Source organism: Bombina bombina, chromosome 6, assembly GCF_027579735.1.
Source record: "Bombina bombina isolate aBomBom1 chromosome 6, aBomBom1.pri, whole genome shotgun sequence".
Lineage (NCBI taxonomy): Eukaryota > Metazoa > Chordata > Amphibia > Anura > Bombinatoridae > Bombina > Bombina bombina.
This window is the reverse complement of record NC_069504.1, coordinates 113,174,934-113,189,054: the sequence shown is the minus strand read 5'-3', so window position 1 is coordinate 113,189,054 and position 14,121 is coordinate 113,174,934.

Below are 14,121 nucleotides of genomic sequence, written 5' to 3'. Positions count from 1 at the left end.
GGTGTAAATAGTTGGCTAGACAGCCTGGCACAAAAGTCTGGCAGTGGCAGGCAGGAGGTAAATGAAATTAAATGGCCCTAGGAGACTGAATATTTGCAGTCCAAAAAATTATGATTTTTTTTTTTTTTATTACTGTTACAAGAATTGTGATTGGTGCCACTAATTGGCTACTTGGGCGGGCCTGGCAGACAGGCTGGCAGATATGAGTCGTGGATGGTAGGTAGGGCAGTAATTTAACACAGTATGCTGTGTAAGTGACAAAAACACAGGACTGATAGAAAATTAAGTTATATTAAACTAGCAAAATATTTTAAAATTTTAGATTTTAATATTAAAATTATGTTAAGAAGTGCAATGCACATATGACTCTATGAGTGGTCGCACTGGCTGGCTGCTACGTAGGGCAGCAATTATAACAACAGTATGCTGTGTACGTCAGATAGACAGTTAGACACAGGCCTGATAGAAAATACAATTAGATTACACTAGCATAATGATTTAAAGACTTTTTTTTTGGAAATTTTAAGAAAAAGGTTAAGCACATACATATGAGTCGTGGCTTATAGCCTTGGAAGGGCAGCTATTAAAAACAGTAGGCTATGTATGTCGGATACACACACGCCTGATAGAAAATACTATTAGATTACACTAGAAAAATGATTGAAATTATTTTTTTGGGGGGGGAATTAAAAAAAGGTTAAACACATATGAGTCGTGGCTCATAGACTAGGGAGGGCAGCAAGTAAACACAGTAGGCTCTCTATGTCAGCAAAACACACAGGCCGGATAGAAAATTAGATTTGATTACACTAGCAAACAAATTTAAACTTTTTTTTTTTTTATATTAAAATTAAGGTGAAAGAAAAATAGATACGAGTGCTGGGTGGCTGCCTGGCACAGACCAATTAACCAAAAGACTGAAAAAAAAGAGGTATATTAATGCTGAGTGAGCCTGACAGACACAGGAATGATAGTAAATGTAATTAGATTACACTAGCAAAATATATTTTTTTTTTTTTAATTTAAAATAATGTTATAAACGGATATTAACACTGGTAGCTGCTGGCTGGCACAGAGCAATGAATGTTGGAGAAAACAGAATTTATGCTTACCTGATAAATTACTTTCTCCAACGGTGTGTCCGGTCCACGGCCCGCCCTGGTTTTTTAATCAGGTCTGATGAATTATTTTCTCTAACTACAGTCACCACGGTACCATATGGTTTCTCCTATATATATTTCCTCCTGTCCGTCGGTCGAATGACTGGGGTGGGCGGAGCCTAGGAGGGACTATATGGCCAGCTTTGCTGGGACTCTTTGCCATTTCCTGTTGGGGAAGAGAATATCCCACAAGTAAGGATGACGCCGTGGACCGGACACACCGTTGGAGAAAGTAATTTATCAGGTAAGCATAAATTCTGTTTTCTCCAAAATTGGTGTGTCCGGTCCACGGCGTCATCCTTACTTGTGGGATATTCTCTTCCCCAACAGGAAATGGCAAAGAGTCCCAGCAAAGCTGGCCATATAGTCCCTCCTAGGCTCCGCCCACCCCAGTCATTCTCTTTGCCGTTGCACAGGCAACATCTCCACGGAGATGGTTAAGAGTTTTTTGGTGTTTTAATGTAGTTTTTATTCTTCTATCAAGTGTTTGTTATTTTAAAATAGTGCTGGTATGTACTATTTACTCTGAAACAGAAAAGGATGAAGATTTCTGTTTGTAAGAGGAAGATGATTTTAGCAGACAGTAACTAAAATCGATTGCTGTTTCCACATAGGACTGTTGAGATGAAGTAACTTCAGTTGGGGGAAACAGTTAGCAGACTTTTCTGCTTAAGGTATGACTAGACATATTTCTAACAAGACTGAGTAATGCTGGAAGGCTGTCATTTCCCCTCATGGGGACCGGTAAGCCATTTTCTTAGTCAAACATAAAAGAATAAAGGGCTTAAAAAGGGCTAAAAAACTGGTAGACATTTTTATGGGCTAAATCGATTGCTTTATTGGGGCATATTATTCAGATTCTAGCTAACAATTGGCATTTATAATCTTGGGGAACGTTTAAAAAACGGCAGGCACTGTGTTGGACACCTTTTTTAGTCTGGGGGCCTTTCTAGTTATAGACTGAGCCTCATTTTCGCGCCATTACTGCACAGTTGTTTTTGGAGAGCAGGGCATGCAGATGCATGTGTGAGGATCTAAGAATCACTAAAAAAGCTTCTAGAAGGCGTCATTTGGTATCGTATTCCCCTCTGGGCTTCGTTGGGTCTCAGCAAAGACTATAGCTGGGACTGTATAGGGGTTAAATTTAAAAACGGCTCCGGTTCCGTTATTTTAAGGGTTAAAGCTCTGAAATTTGGTGTGCAATACTTTTAATGCTTTAAGACACTGTGGTGAAATTTTGGTAATTGATTGACAATTTTTGCAATACTGTTGAACAATTCCTTCATACTTTTTCACATATTCAGTAATAAAGTGTTTTCAGTTTGAAATTTAAAGAGACAGTAACGGTTTTATTTTAAAACGTTTTTTGTGCTTTGTTGACAAGTTTAAGCCTGTTTAACATGTCTGTACCTTCAGATAAGCTATGTTCTATATGTATGAAAGCCAATGTGTCTCCCCATTTAAATTTATGTGATAATTGTGCCATAGCGTCCAAACAAAGTAAGGACAGTAATGCCACAGATAATAACTAGAAAGGCCCCCAGACTAAAAAAGGTGTCCAACACAGTGCCTGCCGTTTTTTAAACGTTCCCCAAGATTATAAATGCCAATTGTTAGCTAGAATCTGAATAATATGCCCCAATAAAGCAATCGATTTAGCCCATAAAAATGTCTACCAGTTTTTTAGCCCTTTTTAAGCCCTTTATTCTTTTATGTTTGACTAAGAAAATGGCTTACCGGTCCCTATGAGGGGAAATGACAGCCTTCCAGCATTACTCAGTCTTGTTAGAAATATGGCTAGTCATACCTTAAGCAGAAAAGTCTGCTAACTGTTTCCCCCAACTGAAGTTACTTCATCTCAACAGTCCTATGTGGAAACAGCAATCGATTTTAGTTACTGTCTGCTAAAATCATCTTCCTCTTACAAACAGAAATCTTCATCCTTTTCTGTTTCAGAGTAAATAGTACATACCAGCACTATTTTAAAATAACAATAAATGTAATTAGATTACACTAGAAAAATATTTTTTTGTGTTTTTTTTTTTAAATTAAAAATAATGTTATAAACGGATATTAACACTGCTGGCTGCTGGCTGGCACAGAGCAATGAACCAGAGTATATGCTGTGTGACACTGGCCTGATAGAAAATGAAAAAAAATTACACTAGAAAAATAATTATATTTTTGGGTTAGTTAAATTTAAACTAATGTTGTTAGGGAGATATCAGTGGTGGCAGTAGTCACAGCATATGCTGTGAGCCTTAAACACACAGCTGAAAGCCAGGCAAATGCTAATAAAAAAAAAAAAAAAAAAAAAAAAAACGGCACGAAATATAGCCCTAAAAAGGGCTTTTTGGGGTGCTGTGCTTGCAGAGATGAGTGGAGTCCTTCTGGACTGTAAATACACTAGCCTAGCTATGTTTTTCCTATTAATGTCAGGAGCAAAAACACAACACGTCCTTTCATTAAAAAAGCAAGGTCGTTATGAGTCTAAAATGGCGGATTCCGAGTAGCTGGGAGTGTCTGTGAGGGAGTGTCTGATGTTGATTGGCTCTAATGTGTCAGGCGGCTGTGACATAAAGGGTCAAAGTTTCCACAATGATGACACATAGGGGCGGATCGAACATCGCCATGTGTTCGCCCACAAACGCGAACGCGAACAAGCTATGTTCGCTGTGAACCGTTCGCGGGCGAACAGTTCGGGACATCACTACTGGAGAGGTCATTGCCGGGGTCAGCTCTTTATAGTGTGGATCACCTAAGCTCACACACAGGCTCTCTACACCAGGGCCTCATCCAGATAAGAATTAAGCAACGAACTTGTGGTGTGAATCTTTAAGAAGATTTCTGCTACTCTACATTCATACAACAGGATCTGCTTGCTCTTAACTTGTACATTATCATACTGCTTTTTGGATCTGGCATTGGGTAGGGTAGTAGACCTATGCTGCCCTTCTACATGGGACATACATCCTTATGATAGCCTTATACCGTTTCATACACATGCTGACTTTATAGTCTAATGTCACTCTATGAGAAATTATATTATCCTGCAAACCTCAGAATTTATATTTGTTTGGTTGATGTTGTGTTTTTCTCTTTCTTTTAAACAGTTGTCAAGTTACTTATCACCAGAACCTGCAGATTGCAGCCTTAGTAGAGAAAGGTTTTAGGCTTATATACTTGTTGTTTTCTCATTATTAACAAATACTGCTGTAAGCTAGAGACTGTTGTTTTCTCATGTTTTCTCATGTTTAACAAATACTTCTGTAAGCTAGAGCAAGGAGATAAACGCTTATTGACCTGCTATCAGAGACTGGGAATCTTATATTATAATTCTAGATTTCTCTGCACATCTTATTATAACCTTGGGTTATCTACTTGCTGATATAGGCTAATGAAGGTCTAATAATAACTACCCCTCCCATATTAGATGGAAATATCCTGGGGGGGGGGGGGTTACATCATTATCTCCATATACTGCAACTACCTATGTCTAACTGCTTTTCATTTTATAGATCCAGTTTTACTGTATTTGTATTTTATCATTACATTGCTTCTTATATAGCTTATTAGCATTATAATTAGAATGTATATGTTATCATATGCTATTTCTCTCAGCATTCTGCTACACATATTTCACAGCACTAGTTATGTATATCCCTTTTGCTACTTGACAGGTTTATATTTATACTACAACCCCCCCCCCTCCCTATATTTCGTACAACTAGAGTATTGGATATTGTTATGTGACTCACAAAGATTTCACATACACTTCATGGTAGGGGACTTTAATTTGACTTAGCACAGAGGGCCTAAGCTTGAGATATGCACTCCTTTATTTTATATTCAGTCTCCTATTAGGTGAAACACATATACTCCATAATTATAGTATTAGTTAGTGCAGGTCATGGGTGCCAAGCGTGCTAAGCCTCCTGTTAGCGCGGCTTGGGATCTGGCAAGAAGAGGATCGGGTTAGCGCTCTCTCCAGAGCGTGTTAAGGTAAATATAAAGCCTTAAAAATCAATTTAAAGGAAACAAATAAATACTAACGTATTTCACCAGTATTTTTTTTGTTTTCTTTAAAGGGACAGTCTACACCAGAATTGATATTGTTTTAAAAGATAGATAATCCCTTTTTTACCTATTCCCTAGTTTTGCATAACCAACACAGTTATGTTTATATATTTTTTACCTCTGTTATTATCTTGTATCTAAGCCTCTGCAGACTGCCCCTTTATTTCAGTTCTTTGACAGACTTGCAGTTTAGTCAGTCAGTGATGGCTCCCAGGTAACTTCACGTGCACGAGCACTGTGTTATCTATATGAAAAACATGAACTAACTCCCTCTAGTGGTGAAAAACCTGTTAAAATGCATTCTTAAGAGGCGGCCTTCAAGGTTTAAGAAATTAGCATATGAACCTCCTAGGTTAAGCTTTCAACTAAGAATACCAAGAGAACAAAGAAAAATTGGTGATACAAGTAAATTGGAAAATTGTTTAAAATTACATGCCCTATCTGAATCATGAAAGTTTTTTTTGGACTAGACTGTCCCTTTAAATTTCGTTGGTACATTCATTCGGATATTCATTTTCATAAACAAAAACAAATATTAGATTTTCCTTATAAATGTACATTTGTCCAAAAATGAATGCACATCCCTAGGGGCTGAATTATTAATGTGTGGACGGACATGATCTGCTGTAGTGATCATGTCCACCGCACATTGATAAATGCTGACAGCATACACTCTCAGCATTTATCACTGCACAAGCATTTCTGCTGCCCCCTGCAGATTTGTGGCCAATCGGCCGCTAACAGGTGGTGTCAATCAACCCGATCACATGCGATCGGGCGGATTGCTCTCCGCCACCTCAGAGGTGGCAGACAAGTTAAGGAGTAGCGGTCTTATGACTGCTGCTTCTTAACTTATGTTTCCGGCGAGCCCAAAGGCTCGCGCAGAAACAGCGGCATATAGCAGCATATATAAAGTTCCTGTACAAGTTTAATTTACAGACAGGTTTAATCAATTTGCGCTTACAAAGTCTTTCACACAACCCATCAGCATCTATACTATGCCAGCCTAATTTGCAATCTGCTCTTAGTTCTAAATTAATCAACTGCTTTACACTTTGTGCATGATAATCAAAAGCTCTCCACTCAGAGGATATTTAAAATGATTCTCCAGCACTGCAAGATCCTTATGAATTTTTCAAAAAGCAGAATTTGTTATACTTCTCCAAGGGGCGTTCCTTGCATTTCTGTATGTGAAGGAGAGACAAGCCCAATAAAGCACTGCATGACATGACAGATCTGCTACATTTACACTTTTTGCTTTGTATTCTATATTACTTTAGACTTCAGATTACATTTTATTACATTTAAAGGGGCATGAAACCAACATTTCTTTCCTAAGATATGGTGAGTCCTCAACGTCATCAATTACTAGTGGGAATATCTCTCCTTTCCAGCAGGATGCGGCAAAGAGCACCACAGTAAAGCTGTTAAATACCACTCCCCTTCCCATAATCCCCAGTCATTCTCTTTGCCTCTATCAATGGAGGCGGTGAAGTTTGGTGTCTGAAGAAATAAAATCCTTTATGGGGATAGTTTTCCCTGCAAGCAAGGATTTGGGTATAGCTGAAGTCCATGTCAATCTCTGCCGCAGAGTAGTGGTGGTTTACACTAGAATGATTACAGCAACTTCAGAGCTCTGGTTAACTATTTCACAAAACATAAAAGTGTCACAAAACACATCAAAATTACATTAAAAAGTATAGTTACACTCTTAGGGGTCGATTTACCAAGTGTCTGTCCGACATGATCCGCTTAGCGGATCATGTCCGACAGACATTGCTGAACGCCAATGCAGATTCGCGGCCAATCAGCCGCTAGCAGGGGGTGTCAATCAACCTGATCGTATACAATCGAGTAGATTGATGTCCGCAGCTTTAGAGGCAGTGGACGAGTTAATGAGCAGCGGTCTAAAGGCTTGCGCGGAAACAGGGGCATCAGGGGCCATTTGGCCCTTGATAGATCGGACCCCATATAACAACATCTAATAGAAATTATTCAAAACAAATATTGCACACAAAAGTTATAAAGGATTAAAGATAGGAGATCTCAGGTGGAAAAAAAGGCAGCCAAAGGGCTTTAACATGGCGAAACATACATATATATGTCTAAATATGTAATTGCATGTATTTATATGTGTATATATACACATATAAACACATAACAAAATGTATGCTTACCTGATCAATTTCTTTCTTTCCGGATATGGAGAGTCCAAGACATCATTCAATTACTAGTGGGAATATCACTCCTGACCAGCATGAGGAGGCAAAGAGCACCACAACAAAGCTGTTAAGTGTCACTCCCCTACCCATAATCCACAGTCATTCGACCGAAGGGAAATGGAAAAAGAATAATGCAAAGGTATAGAGGTGCCTGAGGTTTAGTCGTGAACTCTCCATATCCGGAAAGAAAGAAATTTATCAGGTAAGCATACATTTTGTTTTCTTTCCTAAGATATGGAGAGTCTACGATGTCAATCAATTACTAGTGGGAACCAATACCAAAACTAGAGGACACAGAATGAACAGGTAGGGAGAACAAGACAGGCAGACCTAAACAGAAGGCACCACCGCTTGAAGAACCTTTCTCCCAAAAGTATGACATTTGGAAAATTTGGAAAAAGTATGCAGAAAGTTGCAGTCTTGCAAAGCTGTTCCACAGAAGCTTTATCTTTGAAAGCCCAAGAAGAGGAGACAGCCCTAGTGGAATGAGCTGTAATTCTCTTAGGAGGCTGCTTTCCAGAAGTCTCATAAGCAAAACGAATCATACTTCTCAACCAGAGGGAAAGAGAAGTAGAAGTAGCCTTCTGACCCTTGCACTTTCCTGAGAAACAAACAAACAGGGCAGAAGACTGGTGAAAATCCTTAGTCGCCTGTAGGAAAAATTTTAAAGCACACACAACATCCAAGTTGTGCAACAGAAGTTCTTTATGAGAAGAAGGATTGGGACAGATAGAAGGAACAAAAATTTACTGATTAATATTTCTATCCAAAACCACTTTAGGAAGAAACCCCAATTTAGTACGAATAACAGCCTTATTCGCATGAAAGATAAGGTAAGGCGAATCACACTGCAAAGCCGAGAGTTCCGAAACCTTCCAAGATAGCAACTTAATATCTATGGAATGCATTGACTCAAACAAAGCCTGCTGCAAAACTTTAAGAACAAGATTAATGCTCCAAGGAGGAACAACAGGTTTAAACACAGGCCTGATTCTGACCAGGGCCTGACAAAAAGTTTGAAAGTCTGGAACATCCGCCAGAGATGCTTGTGTAACAAAATAGATAATGCAGAAATCTGACCTTTCAGAGAACTGAATGACAACCCTTTCTCCAGACCATATGGTAACTTTTTCGAGTAACAGGCTTGCGAGCCTGGAACATGGTCCTAATGACGACTCAGAAAATCCATGCTTAGACAGAACTAAATGTTCAATCTCCAAGCAGTCAGCTTCAGAGAAACTAGATTTGGATGGAGGAATGGACCCTGAGTTAGAAGATCCTTCTTCAGAGGCAACCTCCAGTGGAGCCGAGAAGACATCTTCACTAAGTCTGCATACCAGATCCTGCGAGACCATGCAGGAGCTGTTAGAATTACCGATGCTCTCTTGTTTGATACGAGCAATAACTCGTGGAAGGAGCACAAACGGAGGAAACAGGTATGCCAGACAGAAATCCCAAGGAACGCATCTATCAGATCAGCCTGAGGATCTTTTGACCTTGAACCATACCTTGGAAGCTTAGCGTTCTGCCGAGATGCCATCAGATCCAACTCCGGCACCCCCCATTTAAGGGTTAACCTGGAGAACACCTCCGAATGGAGAGCCCACACCTGGGATGAAATGTCTGTCTGTTCAGGAAATCCACTCCAGGACAGCAATTATGAGCTTCCACCCACTGAATAATCCGTGCCACCTCCTTCATGGCTAAGGAACTCTAAGTTTCTCCCTGGTGGTTGATGTAAGCCACTGAGGTGATGTTGTCCGAATGAAACCTGATAAACCTGGTTAAGGACAACTGAGGCCAAGACATCAGAGCATTGTAAATCACTTTCAATTCCAAAATGTTTATGAGAAGAGCAGACTCCTCCCGAGTCCATAGTCCCTGCGCCTTTAATAAGTCCCAGACTGCTTCCCAGCCTAGCAGGCTGGTGTCCGTGGTCACAATCACCAAAAAAGGTCTCCGGAAGCATGTGCCCTGAGACAGATGGTCCTAGGAAAGCCACCACGGGAGAGAGTCTCTTGTCGACTGGTCTAGATCTATCCTCTGAGACAAATCCGAATGGTCTCCGTCCCATTGTCTGAGCATGCATAATTGCAGAGCTCTTAAATGGAATCAAGCAAAGGGAATGATGTATCTGGAAGTGACCATCAGACCAATTACCTCCATACATTGAGCCACTGATGGTTGAACAGTAGACTGGAGAGAGAGGCAAGAGGAGAAAATTTTGGATTTCTGACCTACGTCAGAAAATTTTTCATAGATAGGGAATCTATTATGGTCCCTAGGAAAAACCCCCTTGTAGCTGGAACAAGGGAACTCTTTTACAAATGCACTTTCTAACCGTGGGAACGTAGAAAAGACAACAAAATCTCTGTATGAGAGTTTGCTTGTTGAAAAGATGGTGCCTGAACCAATATGTCATCCAAATATGGTGCCACTGCAATTCCCAAAGACCTGATCACTGCCAAGAGAGCCCCCAGAACCTTTGAGAAAATTCTGGGAGCTGTGGCAAGGCCAAACAGATGAGCCAAAAACTGAAGGTGTTTGTCTAGAAAGGTGAATCTCAGGAAATTGTGAGGATCCCTGTGGATGGGAACATGAAGATACGCGTCCTCCAGGTCTATGGTCGTCATAAACTGACCCTCTTGGACCAAAGGAAGAATGGAACAAATGGTTTCCATTTTGAAGGACGGTACCCTGAGAAACTTGTAGAGGCTTCAGGTCTAAAATGGGTCGAAAAGTTCCCACAAACAGATTTGAATAGAATCCTAGACCCTGTTCCCTTACTGGAACAATAACTCCCAGGGAGGAAAGGTCCTGAACACAGTTCAAGAATGCCTCTCTTTTTACCTGGTCTGCAGATAATCTTGAGAGGTGGAATCTGCCCCTGGGAGGGGAAGTTTTGAATTCTATTTTGTAACCCTGAGATAATATGTCCACAGCCCAAGGATCTGGGACATCTTGTTTCCACGCTTGACAAAACAGGGAAAGTCTGCCACCCAATTGATCCGAACCCGGACTGGACGCCGACCCTTCATGCTGACTTAGACTCAGCTGAGGGCTTCTTTGATTGCTTACCCTTATTCAAAGACTGATTGGGCTTTCAAGAAGACTTGGACTGCTCCTGCTTGGAAGAGGGAGAGGAAGACTTTTGACCTTTGAAGTTACAAAAGGAATGAAAATTACTTTGACATACTTTGAGTCTGTTCTTCTTGTCTTGCGGTAGAAAAGACCCTTTTCCACCTATAATATCAGAAATTATTTCTGCCAGAAGTACCAGAAGCTTGGACTTAGAGGTAACATCAGCTGACCAAGATTTTAGCAACAATGCCCTGCAGGCTAGGTCAGTGAAGCCAGACATCTTGGCTCCCAGTCTAATAACTTGCATGTTAGCATCAGAAATAAAGGAATTTGCTAGTTTGAGAGCCTTAATCCTATCTTGTGTCTCCTCCAACGGAGTCACTACTAAAATTGATTCAGACAAGACGTCACACCAATAAGATGCTGCACTTGTTACTGTGGCAATACAAACTGCAGGTTGCCATTGAAGACCTTGATGAACATACAGCTTCTTCAAATAAGCTTCCAGATTTTTGTCCATGGGATCCTTAAAGGAGCAGCTATCCTCTATAAGGATCGTAGTTCTCTTAGCCAGAGTAGAAATAGCTCCTTCTACTTTAGGCACCGTGCGCCAAGAATCTTTAATGCAGTCAGTGTAACATCTGGCCCTTTAAGAGGTGTTAACATATCTCCTCTATTTAAGGGCTGCCTTTTCCTTAAATCATTGCTTGGTATTGAGTTAATTACTCCTATGTTGAGCCACTCTTGTATTGGAAATTCCTATAATATCATAATCGTTACTTCCTGGATTTACTGATTCACTTTGTGACTGCTTAACCTTTTATATTGTATTACAATCAAAACTTCTGCTAACCACCTGTATCTTGGAGTTTGTGCTGCCGATTTCACCTTCAGCTGATTTCTTCTCCGTTCCTGTGACATCACCTGTGAGCCACTCAGCTGATCGGCGCATCGCTACTCACGCTGTTCAGAATTGCCTGTCGGTTTGGAGCTGCTTTTCCAAGATCGTTACCATCTGTTACCGGGTGAGGTTGTATGCATACTAACTATTATCTGAACATATTTGCTTACTATATATATATATATATATATATATATATAACTTGGTTGATATCGAAACATTCACTCTTACTGCAGTATATTTTCAGGAAAACTTATTTCTATTTTATGCCTACTAAAATTGATATATATATATATATATATATATATATATATACATACACACACTTTTTACCATCTCCATATCAATTGCACATTTGACAATAAGTTACCTGCATATTAAATCTTACTCCTATAAAATATTGGACATGAAATTCAAACTCAATTCATGTCTAATATTTATTATATATGAGACAATTATCACAATTATATATGCTTATAACAGCATTTTAAGTAATATACATCCTAAAATTACGACAGAAGTATCGGAGTCGTCCAAGCAGCTGGTGCAACGCCGCCCCCTGTAGATTCACGCAGGGGGTGTCAATTAATCCGATCGTACTCGATCAAGTTGAATTGCGGCAATGTCTGTCCGCCTGCTCAGAGCAGGTGGACAGGTTATGGAGCAGCGGTCTTTAGACCACTGCTTCATAACTGGTGTTTCTGGCGAGCCTACAGGCTCGCCAGAAACACGGGCCCTCAAGCTCCACCTGGAGCTTGATAAATGGGCCCCAGAGTCTTGGTCCATGTCCATAATACTAAATAAAAAATTCCCCAAATTGTAGATTTTTTTTAAATACACTGTCACTTTAAGAATTTTTAATACCACAATTTGGCTGCCAGAAGTCTCTAAAACGATTGTATAGTAAATCGACACTGAAGAGACTAAAATTCAATGACACCGCTCCACTCTGTGAATATCCGACAGCAGAGAGGTCACATGACCAGTAGAGAGAGGAAACTATGCAGCAAGTAAAAGGTGCACATTTCCCTCCGCCTACAACATAAGATGCAAGTAGCTGCAGCTGGTTTTAAACTCAAGCAGTTTGTCAGTTAGCCTGTTCTAGCTAAGCAAGCAAAGAAAACTAACTGCCAAAATTTAAGTTTATACATAAATCCCTGTATAAAACATAAGCCACACACATACTAATAAAGTATTTCAACAAAATTAGCCCAAACAGGAAAAACATCCCAATAAAGGGAAGATTTACCCCTAGGGGCCTATCTATCAAGCTACGAATGGAGCTTGAGGCCCCGTGTTTCTGGTGGCCTGCAGGCTCGCCAGAAAGAGCAGTTATGAAGCAGCAGTCTAAAGACCGCTGCTCCATAACCCTGTCCACCTGCTCTGAGTACGATCGGGTTGATTGACACCCCCTGCTGGCGGCTGATTGGCCGCAAGTCTGCAGGGGGTGGCATTGCACCAGCAGCTCTTGTGAGGTGCAATGCTGAATACGGAGAGTGTATTGCTCTCCGCATTCAGCGATGTCTGTCGGACCTGATCCGCACTGTCGGATCAGGTCCAACAGACATTTGATAAATTGGCCTCCTGGTCTCAACATACATAATGTGCCTGCCAATGCCAAAGAAAGTTCTGTATAAAAATTTTAAAAATGTCCCCATCTACTGCATATGACATATTCCTCTGAAGTACAAGTCTCCAAGACCTAGAAGACAAAAGCACTTACCTGCAGTCTAGCTGTCCGGCAGGAAGAGAGTTCATAAGGCGTGAAAAGACACATACTCCTTATAGAGACCTGTAGAAAAAGAAAGAACAGAGTAACCAACTATGGCTTTCTGTACCATGGGCAGCAATGTGTTAGGAAACAAAGCAAGGACTACCTCACAACTTCCTAACTGCTTAAAAGCCACCACTACTTTATTGAAGAGATTGACATGGACTCAGCTTAACCCAAATTTTTGCTTGCAGAAAAAAGTACCCGAAAAAGGAATTCATTTCTTCAGACACCAAACTTTACCTCCTCCATTGACAGAGGCAAAGAGAATGACTGGGGATTATGGGTAGGGGAGTGACACTTAACAGCTTTGCTGTGGTGCTATTTGCCTCCTCCTGCTTGCCAGGAGTGATATTCCCACTAGTAATTAAATGACGTTGTGGACTCTCCATATCTTAGAAAAGAAACATACATATGCACACACACACACACACACACACACATATATATATATATATATATATATATATATATATATATATATATATATATATGTATGTGCATTGGAGCCCTTTGCAGTTAACTACAACCTCAATTCCAAAAAAGTTGGGACAGTATGGAAAATGCAAAATAACAAACAAACACCTAGATTACGAGTTATGCGCGCTATAGGGTTTTTAACGAACGCAACATAAGTTGCTTTATTTCACCCTCCATAGAGCTGCCATTACAAGTTTTGAAACAGCTGGCTTGTGTGTGCGATATGGTTGGGTTGAGCTTCATACCGCACAAAATAAAAGCGCTGTTTTGACTTGCTCGTGCACATTTTCCCCATAGACATCAATGGGGAGAGCGGGTTAGAAAAAAAACCTAACAAATGCGATTGTGGAATGAAAAGCTCTGTAACGCAGCCCCAGTGATGTCTATGGGGAAAAAAAAGTAACGTTTAAACCTAACACCCTAACATAA